This window comes from Rhinatrema bivittatum, chromosome 9 (genome assembly GCF_901001135.1).
Source record: "Rhinatrema bivittatum chromosome 9, aRhiBiv1.1, whole genome shotgun sequence".
Taxonomy (NCBI): Eukaryota; Metazoa; Chordata; class Amphibia; order Gymnophiona; family Rhinatrematidae; genus Rhinatrema; species Rhinatrema bivittatum.
Window position 1 is genome coordinate 227,497,217 of NC_042623.1, and position 26,427 is coordinate 227,523,643.

A 26,427-nucleotide genomic window follows, 5' to 3' on the forward strand; every position below is an offset into this window, starting at 1 on the left:
CTGCACTTCAGAGTTATGTAACAATTGTTCAACAATGTGTAAGTATCTCTAAGTACAATATGTAGTAGGGATGTATGCAGAAAACATGTTCATTTTGTTTCATTTATTTCATTTGTTTCAAACAAAATACATTTTTCATTTAAGAACATAAGAAATTGCCATACTGGGTCAGACCAAAGGTCCATCAAGCCCAGCATCCTGTTTCCAACAGTGGCCAATCCAGACTACAAGAACTTGGCAAGAGCCCAAACACCAAGAAGATCCCATGCTACTGATACCAGTAATTGCAGTGGCTGGCTATTACCTAAGTCAGCTTGATAAATAGCAGTTAATGGACTTCTCTTCCAAGAACTTATCCAAACCTTTTTTAAACCCAGCTACACTAACTGCACTAATCACATTCTCTGGCAACAAATTCCAGAGCTTAATTGTGCACTGAGTGAAAAAGAATTTTCTCCGATTAGTTTTAAATATGCTACATGCTAACTTCATGGAGTGCCTCCTAGTCCTTCTATTATCAGAAATTGTAAATAACTGATTCACATTTACCTCTCATGAATTTAAAGCCTCTATCATATCCCCCCTCAGCCGTCTCTTCTCTAAGCTGAACAACCCTAACCTCTTTAGCCTTTCCTCACAGGGGAACTGTTCCATCCCCTTTATTATTTTGGTCACCCTTCTCTGTACCTTCTCCAGTGCAACTATATTTATTTGTTGCACTGGATAATAATGTATCCTATTTTGGGCTCAAAAATTGGGATTTTCTAATCAATTGTACTGAAACTTGTGAGCAGAAGAGAAGCACTCCAAGACATAAAGACTTATCAAAGTGGCACAAATAGCACAAGCCATCATGACCAAGTTAAACACGCCTCAAGGCACCATGAAAGGAGCAGAGCAGCAGCAAAAGTGGCAAGACCATTCCAAAAGAGTGGTAAAGGTATCAACTAGGAGTGTGTATTTGGTCCCTACATATTGGTAATCCGCAATGGATGTGGCCATATTCGTTGTATTCGTGGGGAAGCGAAACGTATCGCGATTCCCCATGAATACACGAATCTTCACCAAATTATTCAGCCGTCTAAAGAAACCAATTTAAACAAACTCCCCACCCTCCTGACCCTCCCGCCCCCAAGACTTACCAAAACTCCCTGGTGGTCCAGAGGGGGGTCCGGGAGCCATCCCTTGCACTCACACCCTCGGTGCTGGTTTCAAAATGTCGCCAATAGCCTTTGACCTACTATGTCACAGGGGCTACTGGTTCCATTGGTCAGCCCCTGTCACATGGCCATCAGCGCCATCTTGTGCTCCTACCATGTGACAGGGGATGACCAATGGCACCGGTAGTCCCTGTGACATAGTATGGGCAAAGGCTATTGGCGCCATTTTGATTACTTGCAGCCAATGGTCGGAGTGGAGGAAGTTGCTCCCGGACCCCCGCTGGACCACCAGGAACTTTTGGAAAGTCTTGGGGGACCCTCCTGACCCCCACAAGACTTGCCAAAAGTCCAGCGGGGGTCCAGGAGCGACCTGCAGGCTATCACAGGCATAGCACCACCGTAAAAGGTGGTGCTATTCCCCATGCTACTACTGGCGATAATGTTTAGAACATTATCGATGGCAGTGATGCTGCCGCTGATTACCATAATTCCTTCCCTCACTCCGCCCCAACTCCTTCCCTCCCCCTAATTTAAATCTTACCGCTGCGATAAGGGCCTATTGCAGCTTGTAAAATAACCCCCTTAGTTAGATGCATAAAATAAATCTCAAATTTATTTTAAAAAATTTGTATTAGTATTTTATTTATTCCATGTAGATGTATCTGGTATTTATTTATTTTATTTATTTATTTAAAGGCTTTATATACCGGAGTTCATGCACTTGTGCATACCACTTCGGTTTACACAGAACAAGGAACAGAAAATTACATCAAACAGATTGAACAATTAAACAAATATACAATTACATCCAACAATTGGGTATAAATAACATGGCTAACTTAGTAGGAACTTAGAGTTTGAGGTAAAGGAGAGAAATAGTACCAAGTGGTAACAGAACAATGTTAATAGCTAAATAATAAATATAAATAGTAAATACAAATTCTTATAATAAATACAGGTGTTTACAGATTACAGTCTTCATGAAAAGTTTACGTCTACAGAATAGGGTTAAGTAAATAAGAACTGGCGGTTATTTCTATAGGAGTGAAGACTTCAAAAACTGAGGTTACATCTGGATTAAGAGGTATTGGTGTAGCATGCTCAAATATTTAATGATTTGGAATTGTGAGACCAAGGATAAAAATTAGGAGTTGTTTGATATGATTATAAAAGCGAGAATGATTCAAGTTCTGGGATGTGGTTCTGAGCTAGACCTTTAAGTGTAGGCTTTTGTAAAGAGCCAGGTCTTGAGTTTCTTTTTGAATGTTCGAGTACACGTTTCGAGGCGAATGTCCGTGGGGAGGGCATTCCAATGAAGGGGGCTGGCAGTCGAGAATGCACGTTTCTTGAGTGAGGACTTGGCTGAAGGTACGTGTAAGGTGCCTAAGTATCTGTTTCTGATTGGTCTTGAAGACTCGTGTAGGCGAAGTGGAAGGCTTAGATCTAGCGACGTTTGTGAATGGATGTTCTTGTGTGTTATAGTTAGCACTTTGAAAATGATTCTGGATCTGATGGGGAGCCAGTGTAAGTGTTTTAGTATGGGTGTTATGTGTTCACTTCTGCTGGTGTTAGTGAGAATCCTTGCGGCGGAGTTCTGCAACATTTGTAGAGGTTTTGTGGTTATGGTTGGAAGGTCTATAAGCAGAGAGTTGCAGTAATCGATCTTGGAAAATAGTATTGTTTGGAGGACTGTTCTGAAGTCCTGAAAATGCAGGAGAGGTTTCAGCTTTTTCAGAATATGTAGTTTATAGTAGCATTCTTTTGTTGTGTTCTTGACAAATTCTTTGAGGTTCAGCCTTTTGTCTAAGGTGACCCCCAGGTCTCTTACTTGAGTGGAATTATTTGAGTATTAATTATTTCATAAAATATTTAACTAATTAAAAAAAAACAACAATAATTTGGAAACTGTACCTTAATTTACTCAGCTATATTATTCAAGTGACTGTGCACAAAATTAATTCCAATACCGGGTGGTCTACACATTCTAATCCCTCCGCAATATCGCTCACAAAGATATTCAACAGAACTAGTCCCAGAACCAGTCCTTGAGGAACTCCAGTTATTATACTTTCTTCAGAGTAGGTTCCATTTACCACTACTCATTGACTTCTGTCAGGCAGCCAATTTGTAATCCATTCCACCACCTTGGGACTCACGCTCAAGCTTCTCATTTTATTAATAAGCCCCCTATGTGGGACTGAATCAAAAGCCTTGCTGAAATCCAAGTAATCCACATTGCTATTCCATGATCCAATTCTCTAGTCACACATTCAAAAAAAATCAATCAGATTTGATTAACAGGATCTTACTCTGGTAAAACCATGTTGCCTCAGATCCTGTAACTCACTGGATTGTAGATAGTTCATTATCCTTTCCTTTGGTAGTCTCACCATTAACTTTCCCACCACAAAGGTAAGGCTAACCAGACTGTAGTTTTCAGCCTCCTCCCTTCTATTACCTTTGGGAAGCAGGACCACAACTGCCCTTTTCCAATCCTGCAGCACTACACAGGTTCTACTGAACAATAAGAACATAAGATATGCCATACTGGGTCAGACCAAGGGTCCATCAAGCCCAGCATCCTGTGTCCATCAGGGGCCAATCCAAGTCACAAGTAACTGGCAAGTACCCAAACATTAAATAGATCCCAAGTTACTATTCCTTATTGATTAATAGCAGTTTATGGACTTCTCTAGGAACTTATACAAACCTTTTTTAAACCCAGTTATACTAAATGCCTTAACCACATCTTCTGGCAATTAATTCCAGAGTTTAACTACGCGTTGAGTGAAAAAGAATTTTTTCCTATTTGTTTTAAATGAGCTACTTGCTAACTTGCAAACAGTTAATTGAACTGCCCTACCTAATGGTGACCCCCGTGGTGAAGTTTGCCTACTTTGTTCCCTTGCATTAACAATTTATGCTTCCAGGTGGCCACTGAAGAGAGTGTTCTTTGATGGAATTTCGCATTAAGTAAAGTCTTATAATCCCAAAAATGTTTTTTATCCCTTTCTAAATTGGATAAAATATATTATCATTTAGCCCCCTTTACTTTATTGGGTAAGTCTAAAATGTCTCTATCTAGTTCTTTCCTACCTGGATAGAATAACCAAGAATCTCTCCTCATAGTAGAACCTTTTCTGTTTCCTAGAACAATATAGGCTGGCTCCTTTGTTGCTGGTTATGATAAGTGAAAGCCTGCCACTTGTCTAATAAGAACTGTTTAAAACCTTTGTCCAATAATAGCCAAGAGGACATTTTCCAATTATTTGAAGATGCATTGGAGGAGTTCTCCTCCAAAACACAAGAGACTGGACAATGATCAGAGATGGCTAGTGTTTCTATATTAGCCTGGGAACAACTAGGAAACAAACTTTTAGAGAGAAACAAATAATCTATTCACCTGCCAATAATGGAATCTTTTTTAGCTTTAGAAGGGTGCGCTCTAGAAATATGAGTGTAATCTAGGGATGTGTAGAGAGTACAGATTCATCCGATTCGGTATTCGTATTCATCGGCAGGCAAATACGTTGCATTCGTTCAATGGCGCCCCCCGATACGTTGCATTCGTTTTCCGGTTCCCATTAAAGTCAGTGGGGGAAGTATTTGCAGCCTATTTTTGGCTGCAGAATTAGGGTTTTCTTATCAATTTTGATGAAACTTCTGGGGAGCAATCATCAGAACAAGAAAAGAGCTCCAAGGTACTTAAACTATGGCAAAGTGGCACCAAAGTGGCATGAATAGCCTAAGATACTTTAAAGGGGCAAAGGGGTACCAGGAGTAGCAAGAAGAGTGCTTTAATAGAGGTGCAAAGCAGCAGCAAGAGTGTCAAAAACACACCACAGCTTCAAAAGAGAGCATCGATAACAGATGCATGAACCCTCAAAGGCAACACGACAGGCAAAGCGGCAAGACAAGTGGCATCAACATCCTACAGCACAATGAAGGGGGAACATAGCAAGCAGAAAGACTAGCACCAACAGACTGAGCAACCATGATAGTGGCAAGAATACCACAAAGAGTTCAGTGAGCCATCTGGTGTATGGCAGCAAGGCACAGAGGCAGAGGGTAGATACAGGCTGGCTACACCTGGGGAGAGTTCCCTTTCCTTTGCGCAGGAAAAGGCTCCCTAGAATGGGTACGCCCCTAGAGTGGGGTGTTTCCGTTGGCATCTAGTGAGCTCTCGCTGGTCTTTTAAAATCTGATGGAGTTAGCAGATATACAAATGAGAATTTTCAAGGCCGAGCAGGAGGAGGTTTCCATGTAAACAGCGGTTCAACATGGGTCAGAGGGTAGAAACAGGCTGGCTACACTCAGGGAGAGTTCCCTTTCCTTTGCACAGAAAAGGGCTCCCTAGAATGGGTTCGCCCCTAGAGTGGGGTGTTTCCATTGGCGTCTAGTGAGCTCTCGCTGATCTTTTACAATCTGGTGGATGTGGCTGATATACAAACGAGAGTTTTCAAGGCCGAGACAGAGGAGGGTACATGTGAACAGCGGTTCAACATGGGTCAGAGGGTAGATACAGGCTGGCTACACCCGGAGAGAGTTCCCTTTCCTTTGAGCCGGGAAGGTCTCCCCGGAATGGTTTGGCCCCTAGAGTGGAGCACAAGCCTTCAAAGCCTGGCGACGTGGAGCAGGGTGCCATGTGAACTGCGGTTCAACATGGGTCAACCGGTGCTAAGAGATAGGCTGCAACACCGGAGAGAGTTCTCTTTCTTTGAGCCAGAAAGGGCTTCCTTGGAATGGGTTGGCCCCTAGAGTGAAGCATGAGCCTTCAAAGCATGGTGACGTGAAGCAGGGTCTCACTGTGAGCATGGTCTCACTGTGTTTGCCACAGTCTAAGTACCTTGGAGCTCTTTTCTCGTTCTTAACATGGGTCAACAGGTGCTAAGAGATAGGCTGCAACACCGGGGAGAGTTCCCTTTCTTTGAGCAAGAAAGGGCTTCCTTGGAATGGGTTGACCCCTCTTGAGTATCGGTATAGTAAAAAGAAGTAAATAAATAAATAAATAAATAAAATAGTGTGGAGCACGAGCCTTCAAAGTGTGGCGACGTGGAGCAGAGTGCCATGTGAACAGCGGTTCAACATGGGTCAACCGGTGCTAAGAGATAGGCTGCAACACAGGGGAGAGTTCCCTTTCCTTTGAGCAGGAAAGGGCTCTCTGGAATGGGTTGGCCCCTAGAGTGTATAATGGTACAAATTGTTAGGATTTAAGCATTTGCAAACAGATCATGACTTCATAAGCAAGACGGAGGAAGTTCTCCTCTCAGCCCTGAAACTAAAGGAAACTTTTATTTAAGGATGCATGCTGTGAAGGATTACTAGTTTGAATTGCCAGAGACTGAAGTTTCCCTTTGCAACGAGGGTTCAGCCGTTAGGACTGGACGGACAGGCACAGCAATCGAGGACAGAAGTCAAACCCTTGCAGGGACATAAGGCCTGTAAGGATAGGCAGAGCAATCAGGGACAGAGGTCAAACCCTTTTAGGGACATAAGGTCTGGACGGACAGGCACAGCAATCGAGGACAGAGGTCAAACCTTTGTAGGGACATTAGGCCTGGACGGACAGGCACAGCATTTGAGAACAGAGGTCAAGCCCACATAGGGACATAAGGCCTGGACGGACAGTGCCTCTGTAAACAATGGGAACACATATGACAGGGCAAAGGTAGCGCCGGTGCCATTTCTACAATGCACCGGAGACCCGAGGGTAAAAGATCACACCGGGACCCCCCCTCTGGACCCCAGGTAATTTAAGGCATTTTGGGGGGGTTCGGGAGGGTGGGAGATTTAAAGGGTCGGGGTGGGTTTTAGGGATGTTTTAGTGTGCCGGTTTTCCCACCCTCCCTCGATTTACGATTTACACGATATTTAAAAAAACAAAACCGCGACGATCCGATTCCCTCCCCCCCCAGCCGAAATCGATCGTTAAGACGATCGATCACACGATTCACATCTCTAGTTTTCAATAGTACTAGAAACATTACTGTTGGCAAGGTCATGAAAAATATTGAGCATATGAAATATGCAAGCTCCAAACATATTAAGTCAGCTTTTTATGTTCTTACATTCCAAATGTGGATGGACAGGCACAGTGTTTGAGGTCAGGCTCTTGTAGGGATGTACGGCCTTGACAGTGGACAGAGTGCTGCTCCTGCTTGGGCTACCACAACTCTCTGAAGTGCCTGCTGTTTCCACCTCTGCTTCACACCTAATCTGTCTCTGCCTATGGCGCTCCTGTTCACAGACTTTTGCTAACAGCATGTCCTTCACCAATAAGAGACAATCGTACTGTAGGACAAATTTCCCTTTCACATGGGGATCACAGACTGTGGTGAGCATATATGTGTTCTGTTCTGTTAAAGGCCTTAATCGTTCTTCCACCTGCTGCTGCAAAATGTCCAGACAATGCAGCACCTCAACTGTCATTCCCTCTTCCTGTTTAAAGGCCTCCAAATTTTCATCCAGGAAATTAACTATAGGGATGATGTCAGCCAAGATAGCACTTCTGGAACTCAGCTCCTCCGTGACATCCTTGAAGGGCTGCAGGATTTTTACCAGCTGACTCATGACTAACCAATCATGATGCCCTAGGGGATTCTGCACACCTATGTCCATTGTACCAGAAAGTTCATGAAGGGTTGTCTGCAGCTCCACTAACATCTTGAGCATCCTAAAGGTGGAATTCCACTGGGTGGCAATGTCTTGAATGAGACGCTTGTGAGGCATGTCCAAATCAGTCTGTTTTTGTTGAAGAACCTGCCCAGCCTTCACACTTCTGTGGAAGTGCACTGTTATGTTCCTGCACTTCTGAATTAAGCTATGCAGGTATTCATTCTCTTGGTCATTGGACTCCAACCCCCAGAGCTGATTTCACTACCAGGTGCAGAGTGTGTGCAAAACATCGGATGTTCTTAAAGTGCTCGTTGTTTATTGCCTTAACCATGTTTGCACCATTGTCTGTGACAAAGAACCCTGCCTGAGGATTCCTGATTCGCTGGTGTAGTTGCCAGCCCTCCAGCATCTGTCTGATGCATGCTGGAATATTGGCTGTGGTATGGGCCTGGTCCATCAGGTAAGTATGCATTAAAGCCCACCTCCACCCTGATACGTTCAGTAATAGAGCTGTTGCCTGCCCCTGCCTCAGCCAGGTCCCACCAGTGTGCTGTCAGGGAGAGGTAAGAGTGGGCAGCATTCATGGTGGTCCAGATATCGCAGGTGAAATGTACTCTCCCCTCTGCCTTAGCTAGCAGCGCTTGGATGCGACTGCGACACTGCTTGTACAGGCTGGGGAGGACATTTCTTCTAAATGTGGTTCGGGAGGGGACTTTGTAATTTGGAACTACGACCTTCAGAAAACACTTGAAACCCAAATTCTTCACTAACTGCAAGGGCTGGTCATCAAGGGCAATCATTTTTCCAATGCTCATGGTTACAACTTTTGAGGCTGCCTGCCTCCTACCCCGGGATAGCATTACCACACTCCACCCCATTTCCTCCATGGTGGGTTGTCGCTTGTGCCACATGCCAAGGGGTTGCTGGCCTGCCACCTGACTGCTAGAAGGGGTTGAGGGCGTGGGCTGACACTGCTCCTTTTCAACCACTTTACACTGCTTAGAAGAGGTCCCCTGACTGCTACTGCCACCATCCCCAGATGGCAGTACTGTTGTTGGGTGTTGCCTCTTCATATGATGTGTCATGCCAAAATTAGATAGATGTCTCATTTGCTTGCCTCTGCTAATAGCCCTGTCACAGTAATTACACCGAGCAAAATGCAGGTCTTCCGTCACTTTAAAGTGGCTCCAGATTGCAGATGTCTTTTGTGATCCTCCCTTCTGTATAGCCTTGGAGGTGGATGCTGGCACTGGAGCTGAAGTAGTGGGTGCACCCTGAGAAGCAATGCCAAGGGCCTCAGTCACCCTCTGTGCCTGCCCTGACTGCTCTTTCTCCTTTTCATCATCATCAGTTTCATCTCTCCCCGCTGCATGGAAGTGGAGGCTAAGACAGGACTAACTGATCCTCCTAAAACTTCGTCAGCTATTACTTCTTCCGTTTCTGATGAGAATTCCACACAAGATGATTCTTAAACTGAAACAGAAGCAAACAGTGCCTGCGCTACATTGTCAATGCTGCCAAGACTGCTGTCCCACTGCTGCTTTTGGGTGTCGACATTTTGTCTGGCATCTCAGCCTCCCCTTCCCTTCCCTCCAAAACTATAGGGTCAGAAACAGGTGGTGGCGATGCAAAATGTTTAGATTTCATTTTTTTCCAGATGGAACTGCCTGCCCCTCCAAAGAGTTTAGATTGCAACAGGTCCCTTTTTAACTTTAATGGGTGACTGGCACTAGAGCCTTTTGAAGTGCCTCCTCTGCCAGTCCCAATCACTCGACCACATCTAGCTTTCCCTGACATTAAGGATTTAATGTCACTGCCTAGTGCCTACTGGCTGCCCACTGGCACAGTGCCTTGATATGCACTAATGTAATATGTGTGTGCACACACTAAGCTTGTAACTACAAAAGAGGCCCACTGGGGATTTGGCTGCACAGACTGTCCCAATAATATATTTGAGTCTGTTAAACTACCCAGTGCCCACTGGCACAGTGCCTTGATATGCACTAATGTAGTGTGTGTGCACACTCAGAGCTTGTAACTACAAAAGAGGCCCACTGGGGATTTCACTGCTCAGACTGTCCCAATAATATACTTGAGTCTGCTAAACTGCCTGCCCACTGGCACAGTGCCTTGATGTGCATTAATGTAATTTGTGTGCACACTCCGAGCTTGTAACTACAAAAGAGGCCCACTGGGGATTTGGCTGCACAGACTGTCCCAATAATATACTTGAGTCTGCTAAACTGCCTGCCCACTGGCACAGAGCCTTGATATGCACTAATGTACTACGGAACCTTCATTGGCTGCCAATAAAATATAGAATATTACACAAGCCCTCACCACAATTGATAAAACCATACACAATCAGCAACAACTAGACCTCCAGATTCCAATCAAACTATACTCATCCTCAAGACCTATAAGAGAAGCGTACAAAGGTACCCTGCAAGTTCCCCCAACGAAATCCACGCGCCTATCATCCACCAAAGAACGAGCATTCTCTACAGCGGGTCCAACCATTTGGAACAATATGCCCTCAGACCTCAGACTAGAACCCTGCCCTCGAACCTTCCGAAAAAAACTTAAGACCTCCAGGCCTTCCCATAACTTACTGAACCATTAATTGTCAACCAGACAGGACTCTGCTTTCCTGGCTAACGCCCCGCCATGCTTAGATGTTATATTTAAGCCGCTATTTCTTTGTCTCAATGCCTAATCTTGTGCTTAAAAAAAAAAACAGGGCTAGCTGGCAATGCATCCAAAAAACAAATATTTTTTTCTCTCTAAGTAACTAGCCTAGCTAGCAATTGAATACAGATTTGAGAACTCAGACTAGCTCTGAGTGCATCCACGTTCCGCACAGACAGAGCACCTCCCAGCCTCCCCAGATCACTCCTGCAAAGAAAATGCGTGGCATGCCACGTGCTTAAGTATATATAATGCTGGGTCATCAGGAAAAGCGTCACCGACTACTGAGTGAGAGCGCGATTGGCTGCATTCCAAAATTTCTTATCGCTGATACGTTGCACTCTGGTCTCCTTGCCACCGTGTCCGACCCATCTGACAGGGCTGTGAGGTCACTGATGACTCACAGGAAAGGGCTGGTTTTTGGCTATGGATACACCCAAATGGCGTTCTCCGATTGCAAATGGCGGCAAAGAAAAGCGCGTGGCGCCAAACGTATGAAATGGATGATATGTTATATTCATCGGGAGACGAGATACGTTTCGCAACCCCACGAATACAACGAATAGGGACATATACGTTGCGGATTGCCAATACGTCAAAAACAAATGTACACCCCTAGTATAATCTTTTGTGTGTGTTCAACACTTGCCATATATCTATGAGCTGCAAAGTATTACAGAAAAAATGTAAACCTTTCGCTGCTTTCATGAAAGAAGACAGGTTTCTCTGCTGACAATCCATGAGCGGGTCCATTACACAATTCATGTCACCACCAATTAATTGAGTGGGCCCCAGTTTAGAGATGATTGTTAATATCTTAGCAAAACAGATAGCATCAAAAACATTGGGACCATATAAAGAAACTAAAATCGTACGCCAGCCAGTAACAATCCCATCACTATCACACACCGCCCATCGTTACCAGCAAAAGTGTGTTCCTCTATAAATGTGATATTATGATGTAATAGAATTGCAACTTCTACTATGAGATGTCCCTTAGGCAGCGAAGACTTGACCCACCCATTTCTTTTTTAATTTCAGATGCTCCTTAGCCCTCATATGTGTTTCTTGCAGGAAACCAGGTCGCCTTTCAGCCTACGTGAATGCATCAGTACTTTTTCCCGTTTTATGGGCCTACCAATCGCCACTACATTCCATGTTATAATATTATTTATTTATTTTTAATTTTTATATGCTGACATTCTTACATCCGATGTAAATCATACCGGTTTACATTAAACAGAATAGCAGGAAATAAATTTCCATAGTCTAATACAATGAACATTTCTAATTAAAATTGTTAACAAGCGAAAAGAAAAGGTAAAGAATTGGAATAAAGGTTAAATTACAGAAAAATATAAAAGTTGTTTTTTGTTTTTTTTTAGAAGCACAAGGGTTGCACGAAGGGGAGCACAAAGGGGAGAGCCCCTTTGTCGCGCCCCTTCGGCACGCGGTGCCTGATGGTGAGGCGCTCTTCAACCGTCGCCGGGGCTCCCAGTGACGTCAGGGGGGGGCGTGGTCACACATTGCATCGCAGTCATTCATTTCCCTCACCTCCTGCTGTTGGTTCTGTATCTTTTTTCCCCCTGCCATTCAGTTTGGTGTTCAGTTCTCGGGGAACCCTTGTTGACTATAAAGCAGGTAATACCATAACTTTATTACCCTGGAATAATCTAAAACATGCAATTGTCTCTGCGTTTCCCCATCTAACACCATCTGCAGCACCTGATCCCTCGCATTAACATACTTCATATGAACCACATGTGTAATATTACCCAGCAGTTTTCTCACTTCTCCCCAACTCCTTCCCCCCATCTCTCTCCCCCCTCCCCATCCTTCTCCCCTCCCCTGCCCTCCGAACCCCATCCTGCACAAAAAGCTTCAAGAGCACCCAAACTGGAGCTAGGAAAATCAAAAGATGTGTTTGGGTGCTGTCTCCATCAGTCAGGTCGATCCAGTAAGGCCGCGGTAAAAACAGTGAGGTAGTGTCAGGCGCACCCTTCCTCCCCGCACGCACAGTTCTCTTCACTAACTCCCCGATACTCTCCTCTAATCGCATGCAAATGCATGCCGCGGCTGTGAAGCGTTAGGGAAGGGTTATGCCCGCGCAACCCATTTTACTGTATAGGCGCTGTAACAGCGCCTATACAGTAACCTGGGTGCGCTGGTACCTGTCATTTCAAATGACATTTGAAATGACAGGCACCAGGAAGTGTAAAAAAGTTTAAAAAGTGTAAAAAACAAAAAACCTGTGTGTTATATAAAAAAATAAAACAATTTTAAATACCTGTCGGAGGGCCGTGGGTCCCGGTGGGCGGCGGGCAGCCATCAGCGGCATCCGGTAGTCCCTTCTCCCTTCCTCCCTCCCTCCCCTGCCTGGATGAGTGCCAAAATCGCACGGGCGGGTCGGCAGCGGGGGGGGGGGGGGGGGGCGGCAGCGGGGGGGGCGGCAGCAGGATCGGGGAGCGGCGGGTAGGCGGCAGCGGGGTCGGGGGGGGCAGCGGCAGCGGGGTCCGGGGGTGGCAGCGAGATCCGGGGAGCCAGCAGCGGCAGCATGTTCGATCGGGCAGGCAGCTAGGTGGCAAAGTAAAGATGGCCGCCTGCACGGGAAAATCGTGCAATTGGCCGCTGAAGACGTGACGTCACAACCCCGTGACGCCAAACGTCGTGACGTCACGTCTTCAGCGGCCAATTGCACGATTTTCCCGTGCAGGCGGCCATCTTTACTTTGCCACCTAGCTGCCTACCCGATCGAACATGCTGCCGCTGCTGGCTCCCCGGATCTCGCTGCCACCCCCGGACCCCGCTGCCGCTGCCCCCCCCGGACCCCGCTGCCGCCTACCCGCCGCTCCCGGATCCTGCTGCCACCCCCCCCGCTGCCGACCCGCCCGTGCGATTTTGGCGCTCATCCAGGCAGGGGAGGGAGGGAGGAAGGGAGAAGGGACTACCGGATGCCGCTGATGGCTGCCCGCCGCCCACTGGGACCCACGGCCCTCCGACAGGTATTTAAAATTGTTTTATTTTTTTATATAACACACAGGTTTTTTGTTTTTTACACTTTTTAAACTTACCATAGCAGGCCCGAGCCTTGCTACTTTTTCGTTTGTTTTTTTTTGCCCTGGTCCCATCCGGTCTCCTGCAGCCCCGTCCGGTCCGGACGGGGCTGCAGGAGACCGGACGGGACCAGGGCGGGTAAGCAATGTTTTTACCCTACACTACACTAACTCCTACTAGGGGGAGGCGGTAAACTAGCAGGTTAAGGCCGCGGCAGAACAGCGGGTTACGGAGGAGATAATATCAGCGCCCGTTACAGTATCGCAGGGGAATAGCTAATTCCTTCATTATACAGCTTTTTCGTTCATTTACATGCCGGGTGCGGAAAGGGTTATGCGTCTGTTTTCAGAAGCGATACGGACGCGTGAAACTGGAGACTGTATCGCCGAATTGCCTTGCGCGCCCGAATTGTGCGCTACGAGCACGTTACAGACGGGCAATCCTCAAGCGGACGATACTGGATCGACCTGAGTGTTAGCTAGTAATTGAATCCATTCCCATAGAAAATAGTAGCAAACAGTTAACCTGTTATTAATGGCAACTATCCAACCTGCTGTCGTCATGTAACTGTGAACCCAGAGAGTCACAAAGTTCCATATACACTTAGCAATTGAGAGAGAAAAATAACACTACAGAAAGCGTTCAAGGATATTTTTTCAGCATCATCATAAGCTCCATGGCTTATCTTCTATGCAGAAATGTCCACAGTGCTTGACTTCCAGAAACGTAAATTTAAGCCCATGTTAGATTCCACTGGATGGGGAAATCAACCTTCTGCAGCTTGGTCACTCAGTGTTCCCTCCATAGATTTTAAAAAGGATTGAGTCTACATTGGCAAAGACATGAGTAGCTCCTTCATTTCATCAGATATGTTAGGGCAAACTTGATTTATTTTTAACCAAAGAGCTGCAGATGCTCAAAAATTATTTCCTTTTGAGAGATACAGCTGCTGAGTAATCTTGAAATATCAAGACAGTAGAAGACTGGTAAACCAATTTTCACTGCTTATGAAATTGCCGCAGAATCGCTAATTTGTGGGCGAAACTTTAAATTTTTGCGATCACCACTCTCGGCAGATCTGTTATCAGTACACGGTCGCAGTCGATGTGCTCGTTCCATCATCAAGTTGTCGTGTAGCGAGATGAACTCTAGGGCATTCAGCAGCCATGTTTCCAACATCTCAGCCAAATCCTCTTCTGGCAAGTCCTCTGGGAGACCAACAAACCGTAAGTTGTTCCTTCGAGACCTATTTTCAAGGTCCTCTAGTTTAGCATCTTTGTCTTTTAGTGATTTTTCCAGAGCATGCACTTTGCTTTGTAATGCTAAAAGTTTATCCTCATTATGCCCAATACACGCTTCTACCGTATTCATGCGGTTGTTAAATGACTCAAGCAAATCGCTTAATTCTTGGATTTGCGCTGTTAATTTGTCAAATTTTTGATCCAAGGCCAGAACAACAGCAGTAGTCAGCAAGGCGACCATTTGTTCATTCAGGCCACAAACCTCCATCTCTTCCGCATGTCCGCCATTTTGTTACCTGTGACTTAGCTTTTTCTTTGTCTTTTTTCTGCGGACGAGTAGACATGACACCACTGTGACTCTCAAGAGGTATTCTGTGGGACGTCTCACTTCTCTGGAGATATTTTGGTCATTAGCAGGGCCCATAGATGTGGCTATTTTGAGAAATAAACAGGAACAGCACCCAAAGCACAGCAATCAAATGTCTGCTGGCTTCACCACATCAATGACACACTCCCCTCCCCCCCCTTGACCAGAGATTTTAACCAAATTAAACAAATAGGATTAATTTAATTTAGGGGGCCCTGCATTTTTCAAATTTGGTTAAAATGAATACACATCTCTATGGAAGAACACGTTCTTCAGTAAACCGACCAGCACTTCTGTATCTTATCTAGCCCCATGGCCTTGTCCACTTTCAGTTTTGCTAGTTCCACCCAAATACTTCCTTCTGTAAATGGGACTATCTACCCCAATCTCATCCATACTCTTGTCAACCAGCAAATGTCCTTCCCCAATGTCTTCCTTAGTGAAAACAGAACTGAAGTGTTTGTTTAATATTTCTATTTCTTCATCTCTCCATGCTTTACTCCTTGACTCCTTTCAATCTCACAATGCCATCTCTGGCCTTCCTCCTTTTTCTGATATATCTGAAAAATGCTTTATCACTACCCTTTACCTCTTTGGTGACCTTTTCTTCCAGTCAAGCTTCTGCTTTCCTTCACCAAGTATTCTTCCCTGGGTTCCTCTTATTGAGTTCCTTTGCACTTTTTGAAGGTTGATTTTTTTTACTTTATTTTCTCAGCCACTTCCTTAGAGAACCATATCGATTTCCTTTTTCTCTTACTTATATTTTACATAAAGGTTTTCCGCCTATGTTATAGCCATTTTTATATTGGCACACTATTGTATCACTTCATCCATCTCCTCTCAGGCTTTTAGCTTCTCATCGAGGTATGTTGCCATTTTATCAAAGTCTGTATTTTTTAAATCCAGGACTTTGGTCTTCATGCGACTTCCATCCCTCTCAGTTGTTATATCAGATCATACTGTCTGATGATCACTGATGCCCATTTGTAAGTACCAGGTCTAGTATCACTCTCCCCCTCGTGGGATCCATCACCATTTGTCTGAGCAGAGCCCTTTGAAGGGCATCCACAATCTCTCTACTTCTCGCAGGTTCTGCAGCAGGGATACTCCAATCCATATCAGGCAGAATAAAATCTCCAATGAGCAACACTTCTCCCGTCCCACGTTTTACATGTGATATTTTTCTCATAAGCGAGATATGCGCATACATTAGCCAACTTTATAAAATACCTGCCTCTGCGCATAAACTAACGTTATTATGTACATGTTACAGTTATTTATTGTGTAAAGTATGTGTGTGTACTTTTATAAAATAGATGTAGAAACTCTGTGAATCCTGGCTTAAAAAATGTGTGCATACTAAAACATATGTAACTACTTTTGAGCAGAGATATCCACTGCCTCCTGATTCTTCTGGCATTCTGACTAAAAGGAAATTCACTGGCACTCTAAGCATCGGCTTTTAACAACTTTGCTGGAGAAGATTCTAGAAAGCTCTCAAGGATCCAAGTACCCACCTCACCCACCCCCAATTAGGGGTTGCAGGGATACACATCTTGTTTCATTTTGGATTTCATTTTCTAATTTTTTTACATTTCATTTTTTTTAAATTTTGTTTCATATTTGTTTTGTTTTTGGAGCCATAAAATCCCAAGAGAATGTTTACCCCTTCAGTCCTCCTTCCCTTCCTTCTCCTCAACACATCATCTTCCCCCCTCCCCTCACGCCCCTATGGATTTCTCCACATCCACTTACCAAAATCTTCTTGTGCCCTCAGATCCTAAAGGAGCAGGAGCAAACCCCAATACCCCAGTTGCTCTTTAATCTCTAATGCTGTAACACAAAATGACACCAACTGACACAGTCAATGCCATTTTGGATTATGCCATAATCCAAAATGGCACCAGCTATATCAACTGATGCTATTTTGGATTGCAGCTGTAATCCAAAATAGGATGATTCATCAATACCATACCTATAACCCTTAGAGTTCTTTAATGCAAATATTGGTCATGTTGACTGACTCTTCTTGGCTGCTGAGAACTTACAGGGTCAGAATCTTGTGTTATGGTTATCAGTCTCATTATTTATTTACTTTGTACTTTTCTTGAGCTTTTCAAAGAGAATACTGAAGTACACATCATACTAATGCATTTTATAGTAGGAAATGTTCTGCTCTTCAGAGGGATTCCTTCTGCACACCCTACTAAACATCATAGCTCCTTTTACAATAATGATGACTTGAATGTTGTCAAATATCATATTCTGGAATAAATCAGACTCCTTAATGAATCTTAACTAAATGATTTAATGTTCAATTAAACTGTACTTGTGAGTTAATCAATGTGGAATAACTCATAATTTAGTATATTAATGTATGTCAAGTAGGCAAGTGTGGCTCAAGATAAAGAAAAATGGATTTTGTTTTTAATACTTCTCTAAACTGTTGCTGGCTGTTCAAAATAATGAAATCTCTTTAATATTTCTATATTAGAATTAGCTCTACATCCAAACTATTAACCTAAAAAACACAGGTACATCTTCTTGCAATTAAAGTCTTCTGTACTATGCTGGAGTTATGCATTGCTCAGTATACGTGGGGGTGTCCTGTCCCCTTCATTATCAGTTCATTCCTTTTCTCTGTTTTTGGACTCCTGTCCCTCTCCCAGTTCCTGTGTTCTATGCCACCTTTCCCAGCTCCTCTCCACTTATCCCCCACTTCCTGTTCCAGTTCCCCTCCCCTCTGTTCCCTCCTCCAGTTCCTTGCCAAACTGCTCCCTATCCCAGTCCCCTCCTCTGTGCTTCCTTCCCTAGTTCCCCTCTTCTGCGCCTCCTCCTCCAGCTCCTAATTCCACACAGAGGAGTGATTATAGAGAGGGGTATGGAGTGAGAGGCCCCCAGAAATTGAGCATGTGAACTCCTATATCCCACGACAAGTGTTTAAAAGGAAAAGGAAAAGGTGTCTGAAGAGTATGATTTGCCAGTCACTTTGAGATGGGGTGAGATTGTGCGTGGAAAGAGCAGTACCTGAAGGTTGGGGAGATTCTTGTACTAGAGTATTGGAGAATGCAATCCACATATTTTGCTAAGTAAGGTTTTGAGAACGTTATGGAGGGAAGAGCATACTTTAAGGTGGGAGGTGATATTTCAAGCTCTGAAATACAATGTATCAATATTTTGGTCGAATGTTGGTCTTGCCTGTGTGTCCATGAACTCTGATTTATTCAGTGTTGTCTATCTGCCTATGTCAAGTTTATAGTTGCTGACTGGGATTTTCAAAATGAATAAAAGCTGAGTGAAGATATCCTTGAGCAGTCTTCGTTTTTTCAGGTTTCAAGGGGGGCCTGCGGTGAAGAGTTCATCGAGGGGAGAGAGGGGTTTATCTCTGACCAGATCAAGAGAGAAAGGGTGAAGCACTACCCACCTCACTGCCTTTATCCAATCCACATCATCATTTGCATGACCTAGGAATGTGAATTTGTTTAATTCAATTTCATTTTTTAGTGCACACTATTTGATTTATTGCACACTATTTTGAATTAATGTGCACTAAATAAAAATAAAAATTTAATGAAAGCAAAAAAACCCAAAAACTAACCACACGAAATGAATTTTAAAAGTGAGACAAACTGAAAACGAAAATGAAAATGTTCTGGCTGCACATCCCTAGGACCCATTTTCTGAACCCACAAAACAAATCAGAGAGATTAACCTTTGCTATACATAGGTCAGATCCTCTCAATATTTTATGTACCTCGTAAGAGGGGTTAAACTACATTAAAACTTGGACTAAGCAAGGCTAAGTCCTCCTTATTTGAGTCCTTAATATTTGCCTGGATATGTATAGTTATGCTTTAGAGTGATACAGTCAGCCTACACATGCCAGTACATTTTTAAGAGCTTCTCCTCATCTTCTTCTATGAATATTTTTGAGTCTCTAAATTAGGCTGCTTCATTTTCCCATATTGCATACTACACTCTGTCCTATAGGAAGATATCTAATGTAATTACTATAGTTCACATCACTGAGTACTCTGTAATGAAACCCTTTATCACACTCTAAGGTTAAAGAATAAATGGATTGAACCAGATTTGCATATTGCAATATATTCCTTATTAACTCTGATTGCAGTTTTCCTTAAATCAAATACCCTGTAGATCTGTCAGAGAATTAAAGCCTGCCTTTGAGGTACAGAAAAATCTAGCAGTAATTATCTATAGCAACAGATTCAATTTCAGTTCAAAGCCATGGTACAGTAACATAATTAGAATGCAAAATACAGTGCTAAGGTTATGGACATATGTAATATTCCTCAGTCCACATGTAATATAAAGTTTCATCCATCTGTTAATATGTCAGAAATAGGTTGGGCTGGCTGCAGCAGGAAAGCTATGGTTGTGGCATCCACTTATTAGGTCTTCTGTCTCTCCTCCCTCAGTCCTCAGCACCCCTCATCCACCTTACTCTCCATGACTGTCAAAAGGAGCAATGCATCATAAATGTGTCAGCTCCTTCTGCCACCTGGGTCTAGCCTTATGGTTTAAACCGTATAGTGCTGGCAGGTCCCGCAAGATCGTCTGATTCCCATGTAGTTTATACTGAAACCTGAGTTGGGTGGCAAACAAGACTGATGTGATAGGAAGCACCACACTTCCCACTTAGCTGGGGTAGACTAGAGAGAGCCTGGATAGGGCTGGCAGTCATCACTGGCACATGGGACTCTCCCTCTCCCGCAAGGTCAGGACCTTCTCTGCTGCTTCCCTCCATGGTGCAGAAAAGGGTGAGCAGGGAGACGTGAAACTTTAGAATTTAGATGAGGATGAGGAACAGTGCCTTCGGCAGCCCAGCCAGAGATTATTTGCGGGATCAGTGCTGCTGAGCAGCTACTCACCAATTCACATGTCCAACAAGACATCAAATCACAAACAGGCCGATACAGTTTGGATGCTCGTTTTCGATACGCTAGCTTTACCCCTTATTCAGTAAGGGGTAATAGCACGTCGAAAACACGCGTCCAACCCCCCCGAAACTAATAGCGCCCGCAACATGCAAATGCATGTTGATAGCCCTATTAGTTATTCCCGCGCGATTCTGTAAATAAAATGTGCAGCCAAGCCGCACATTTTACTTTCAGAAATTAGCGCCTACCCAAAGGTAGGCGTTAATTTCTGCTGGCACAGGGAAAGTGCACAGAAAAGCAGTAAAAACTGCTTTTCTGTGCACCCTCTGACTTAATATGGCGATATTAAGTCGGAGGTCCCAAAAGTTAAAAATAAACATTTAAAAAAAAAAAAATTAAAATCGGCCCGCAGCTTGAAAACCAGATGCTCAATTTGGCCGCCGTCCGGTTTCCAAACCCGTGGCTGTCAGCGGGTTTGAGAATCGACGCCAGCAAAATTGAGCGTCAGCTGTCAAACTCGCTGACAGCCGCCGCTCCTGTCCAAAAAGAGGCGCTAGGGACGCGCTAGTGTCCCTAGCGCCTCTTTTTACCACGGACCCTAATTTGAATAATTTTTGTTTCTGAATCACGCGCACAGGAGAGTGGCCTGTGTGCCGCAATTTTTACTGTATCGGCCTGTTAGAAAGGAAGAGGCAGGGTTTTTTGGGGAAAAGAAGCTACACTGCAGGGCAAGACAAAGGAGGAGGAGGTGATATTTTAGGGTTGAGTGAGTAATCACTGTCACTCCAGAGAGAGAGGGTGTGAGAATAATCGTGAAAGAAACTGGAAAGGCTGAATGATTAAGTCAGCGAGTAGGAAAAGAACAGCAAATGGGAGTAAATTATATGGGAGGGGAGGGCAATAGAGGTAGAGGGGGAGGTGAAGATGGAATGGGAAAAATGGGAACCTTTGAAGGCTGTGATGGATGGAGAGAGTGAAGGGGAGATGAAAGAATGAGGGTTGGAAGGGGTGAGAGAATAAATAAATAGGTTTAAGTTTTAGCCTCCCTTTCCAAATGATGCCCCAGTTGACTTACAGTATTATTAGAATTCAGGAACAATAAGCCCCTAACCCCAAAAAGATTACAATCTAAGTGGGTACTTGTGGCAATAGGAAATAAAATGACTTGCCCAAGGTCACGAAGCGTGCCATTGGGGGAAATGGGAGTTGAACCTTGCTCCTGGTTCTCAGCCAATTGCTCTAACTTTGAGGCCACTCCTTTCCAGAAATGGAGAGACAGAGAAGCAGGGAGAGAGAGAAAAAAGCTGGATAAACCCATGGAGCACAGCGATTCTGGGCCTTTCACTGATACAGGGATACAGGGCTTGGCACTTCAAGGACTGAATGTCTCAAGGGACTGACACAGAGCAGGGGGGCAAGAGCATTTGGCACCTTAAGAAAATCTTTGATCATGTACCCCCCTCGCCCAATGTACCTCCAGTACACAGCTTCCTTCTTTGGTGCTATTGACTTTGACACAGCAGCCATCTGGGTGGTATTTTGCTGCCCCCACCCCCCAAATTTTTGTACTCAGTGACTACCTAGTTTGCCTAATGTAAGTGAGGTGAACAAATTTGTGGATGAACAAAATTATGCAGAGTAGTTAAATCTCAAGTGGATTGTGATGAATTGTAGGAGGGGTTTGTGAGACTGGAAGATTGGGCTTCCAAATGGCAGATGAAATTTAACGTGGACAAGTGCAAAGTGATGCATATAGGGGAAAAATAACCCTTGCTGTGTCAGGTCGATACAGTAAGACCGCGTTAGAAAGAGTGCGGCAGTGCCGGGCGCACCCTCGTTCCCCGCACGCACAGTCCTGCTCCCATACCGCTCGATACTCTATTTAAATTGCTTGCAAATGCAAGCCGCGTCTGCGAAGCGTTAGGCCCGCGCAACCCATTTTACTGTATAGGTGCTTAATACAGCGCCTATACAGTATCCTGGGTGCGCTGGTACCTGTCATTTCAAATGTCATTTCAACTGACATTTGAAATGACAGGTACCAGGAAGTGGATGGTTCCCCCCCTCCCGAAGCAAGGCGCAGGCGAAAATTAAAACAAAAGTGTAAAAAAAGTAAACTTACTGGCGGGAGCCGGCGGGCGCACGTTCGAGGCGGGAGCGAGTTCATCGAGGCGGTAGCTGGCGGGCTGTCATCGAGGCGGGAGCCGGCGGGCGGGTAGGCGCGCGTTCATCCAGGCGCGGCGGGAGCCGGCGGGCGCGCGTTCATCCAGGCGGCGGCGGCGGGAGCCGGCGGGGGCACGTTCATCCAGGCGGCGGTGGGAGCCGGTGGGCGCGCGTTTATCCAGGCGGCGGCGGTGGGAGCCGGTGGGCGCGCGTTTGTCCAGGCGGCGGGAGCCGGCGGGCGCGCGTTCGTCCAGGCGGCGGCGGGTGCCGGCGGGCGGGCGTGCGTTCATCCAGGCTGTGGCGGCGGGAGCTGGCGGGCGGGCGTGCATTCATCCAGGCGGAGGGAGCCGGCAGCGAAAGCGGCCTCCAGCAACCCCCGCCGGCAGTGAATGAATGCACGCCTGTGTACGCCCGTGCAATTTTGGTGCTCAAGGCGTGACGTCATGACATTTGATGTCACGGCACGTGACGTCGGCGTCCTCTAATGGCCTGCCTTGAGCGCCGAAATTGCACGGGCGTACACAGGCGGGCATTCATTCACTGCCGGCGGGGGTTGCTGGAGGCCGCTTTCGCCGCCGGCTCCCTCCATCTGGATGAACGCACGCCCGCCTGCCGGCTCCCGCCGCCGCAGCCTGGATAAACACTCTTCCGCCGGCTCCCGCCTTGATGACAGCCCGCTGGATGAACGTGCGCCCGCCGGCTCGATGACAGCATGCCCGCCCGCCGGCTCTCGCCTCGATGACAGCACGCCTGCCAGCTCCCACCTCGATGACCGCACGCCCGCCCACATGGAGATGGGGGATTCGGAAAGTGACATCCAAGGTATTTATACCCATTTTTAGGTTTTCTTTTGTGGGAAAGTTTGCCGTCTACCCTTAACCCCTGCCTCTTACGCAGGGGTAGGGGTAGGCTGTAATTTAGCAGGTTAAACGCGGAGCAAAATTGCAGGGTAAAATAGCGATAGTCGGGGAGCGCGTTACTGTATGGGAGGGAATAGCTAATTCGCTCGTTTACATCTGATATACATGCCGCATGCGGAAGGGGTTACCCGGGGATTTAAAGAGGCGGTAAGGATGGGTTAAAGGGGATAGTGTATCGCAGGAAGGGCTAACGCTGCCGGAAAGTGAGTAGAAAGCAGGTTAGGAGCAGGGTAACCGCGGCCGCACTTTACAGTATTGAGCTGACAATTCTTAGGAGTTACCACCCAGGAAAGAGATCTAGGGATGTGAATCGTTTTAGGACGATTAAAATTATCGTCCGATAATTTTAATATCGTCTTAAACCGTTATGGAACACAATACAATACAGATTCTAACGATTTATCGTTATAAATCGTTAGAATCGTGAGCCGGCACACTAAAACCCCCTAAAACCCACCCCCGACCCTTTAAATTAAATCCCCCACCCTCCCGAACCCCCCCCAAATAACTTAAATAACCTGCGGGTCCAGCGGCGGTCCGGAACGGCAGCGGTCCGAAACGGGCTCCTGCTCTGAATCTTGTCGTCTTCAGCCGGCGCCATTTTCCAAAATGGCGCCGAAAAATGGCGGCGGCCATAGACGAAAAAGATTGGACGGCAGGAGGTCCTTCCGGACCCCCGCTGGACTTTTGGCAAGTCTCGTGGGGGTCAGGAGGCCCCCCACAAGCTGGCCAAAAGTTCCTGGAGGTCCAGCGGGGGTCAGGGAGCGATTTCCCGCCGCGAATCGTTTTTCGTACGGAAAATGGCGCCGGCAGGAGATCGACTGCAGGAGGTCGTTCAGCGAGGGTTCCGGCGCCTCGCTGAACGACCTCCTGCAGTCGATCTCCTGCCGGCGCCATTTTCCGTACAGAAACGATTCGCGGCGGGAAATCGCTCCCTGACCCCCGCTGGACCTCCAGGAACTTTTGGCCAGCTTGTGGGGGGGCCTCCTGACCCCCACGAGACTTGCCAAAAGTCCAGCGGGGGTCCGGAAGGACCTCCTGCCGTCCAATCTTTTTCGTCTATGGCCGCCGCCATTTTTCGGCGCCATTTTGGAAAATGGCGCCGGCTGAAGACGACAAGATTCAGAGCAGGAGCCCGTTCCGGACCGCTGCCGTTCCGGACCGCCGCTGGACCCGCAGGTTATTTAAGTTATTTGGGGGGGGTTCGGGAGGGTGGGGGATTTAATTTAAAGGGTCGGGGGTGGGTTTTAGGGGGTTTTAATGTGCCGATTTTTCGATTTTTCGATTTTTAACGATTTTTCACGATTTTTCACGATATTTTACCCCCCCAAACGGCAACAATACGATTCCCTCCCCCTCCCAGCCGAAATCGATCGTTAAGACGATCGAGGACACGATTCACATCCCTACTAGGCATCATAATATATTGAAATCGTTGGCTCAGTGTGCTGTGGCAATCAAAAAAGCAAAAAGAATGTTAGGAATTAATTATTAGGAAGGGAATGGCAAATAAAACAGAGGATGTCATAATGCCTCTGAATCGCTCCGTGGTAAGACCGCACCTTGAATACTGTGTGCAATTCTGGTCACCGCATCTCAAAAAAGATATAGCTGCACTGGAGGAATTGCAGAGAAGGGAGACCAAAATGATAAGGGGCATGGAACGGCTGCCCTATGAGGAAAGGCTAGAGAAATTAGGGCTGTTTAGTTTGGAGAAGAGACGACTTAGGGGAATATGATAGAAGTCTACAAAATCATGAAAGGACTTGAACAAGTTAATGTAAATCGGTTATTTACTCTCAAATAATAGAAAGACCAGGGGGCACTCCATGAAGTTAGCAAGTAGCTCTTTTAAAACAAATTGAAGAAAATTATTTTTCACAGTACATAGTTAAGCTCTGGAATTCATTGCCAGAGGATGTGGTTACAGCAGTTAGTGTAGCTGGGTTTAAAAAAGGTTTGGATAAGTTCCTAGAGGATAAAGTGCTATGATGGTAATTAATAAGCAATAGCAGCTTGTGATCTATCTAATGTTTGGTTACTTGCCAGGTACTTGTGACTTGGTTGGCCATTGTTGGAAACAGGATACTGGGCTTGATGGACTCTTGGTCCGACCCAGTAAGGCATATCTTATGTTATGTTCTTATGTTAAGCACTGGCCCTGACACAGAGATACAGAGTCTATCACCTGTACAACTAGATGGATCAAGGGATCGACACAGGGACACAGAGTCTGTTATCTCTAGGGCTGGACGGTGCAGGGATAGAGTCTGTCACCTGAAAAAGTGGTTGAATCAGGGGACTAGCACAAGGATACAGAGCTTGTCACCTCTAGTGTAGAATGGCTCAGAGGATTGGCACAGGGATACAGACCTTCACATCTAAAACTCTAGACTTGATTTACTAAGGCTTTTTTTTTGTCTATTGGGAAAAAAAATTTAAGTGAATCAAGCTCTCTGATAGAAAACAGGCTCAGCTCATTAGCAGCTAAAATCAATTATCATGTGAAGAACAGTAAGCAGCTACGAACATCACTAAAACCCACTACCACATTGAGAGTCTTGTTGGTAGCCTCAGGAAACTGCCCATGCCAGAATACATTGCAATGGGAGCTAAATAAAAGCTATGCTAAGTCTTTCTAGGATTACCCCAGTCGGTACTTTCAGTATTGTTTTCTGGTCTCCTTAATATAGAATGAAATGCAGAATAAGTTTCTAAGACGCTGCTTGGTGACCTATTTGTAGACCCTAGTTTTACAGCTGAAGATCAAACATGGAACATTTCTCTTCTGTGAGAGATTGTATTACAGGCTAGGCACATTTTCCTTTTTTTTTTCTTTTTGTCTTGCAGCTCCTGCACGCGTCACTTCATACAAGAACCAACTAAATATAACCAGCAGCAGTTTCCTGATGCAGAAATGTGGCTTCAGTGCTGATATTGTACTGATAAAGACCAAGTCTGACTTTAGAAGTCACATGATTTCAATGTGTCGGCCCAAGGGAAAGAAAGGAAAGAGCATAAATTAGGCATAATGAAGTTCTATTGCTTTTTCCTGGCTCCTTTTTTCTGGAGGCAGCTGAATTGGGCATCTCTGGAGAAAGGAGGCAATTAAGCTGCAGGTGTATGACTCTAAGGGATCAAAGCCGTTTTGAATGCACACAAAGATGTTTTTGAAACTGATTTCTTCTTTATCTCTTACTTTCTTGTTGCAACACACTGGGGAAGGAAAGAACGTGATTCTTTGTCGCTCAACAGGAGAAACCAGAAAATAAACCCAGGTCTGGCTAATCCTCAGCAAAATTTTGAGTTCAAACTTTT

At 45.4% G+C, this 26,427-nt stretch overlaps 1 long non-coding RNA gene across 1 annotated transcript in view; it reads left to right on the forward strand.

Moving 5' to 3' along the window:
- LOC115099409 overlaps positions 1-26,117 on the forward strand; it is a 37,185-nt gene extending 11,068 nt beyond the window's left edge. The window contains exon 3 of the long non-coding RNA XR_003858768.1: positions 25,960-26,117. This is a non-coding gene — a long non-coding RNA (uncharacterized LOC115099409). The remainder of the gene's footprint in view (positions 1-25,959) is intronic.
- The last annotated feature ends 310 nt before the right edge of the window (positions 26,118-26,427 follow it).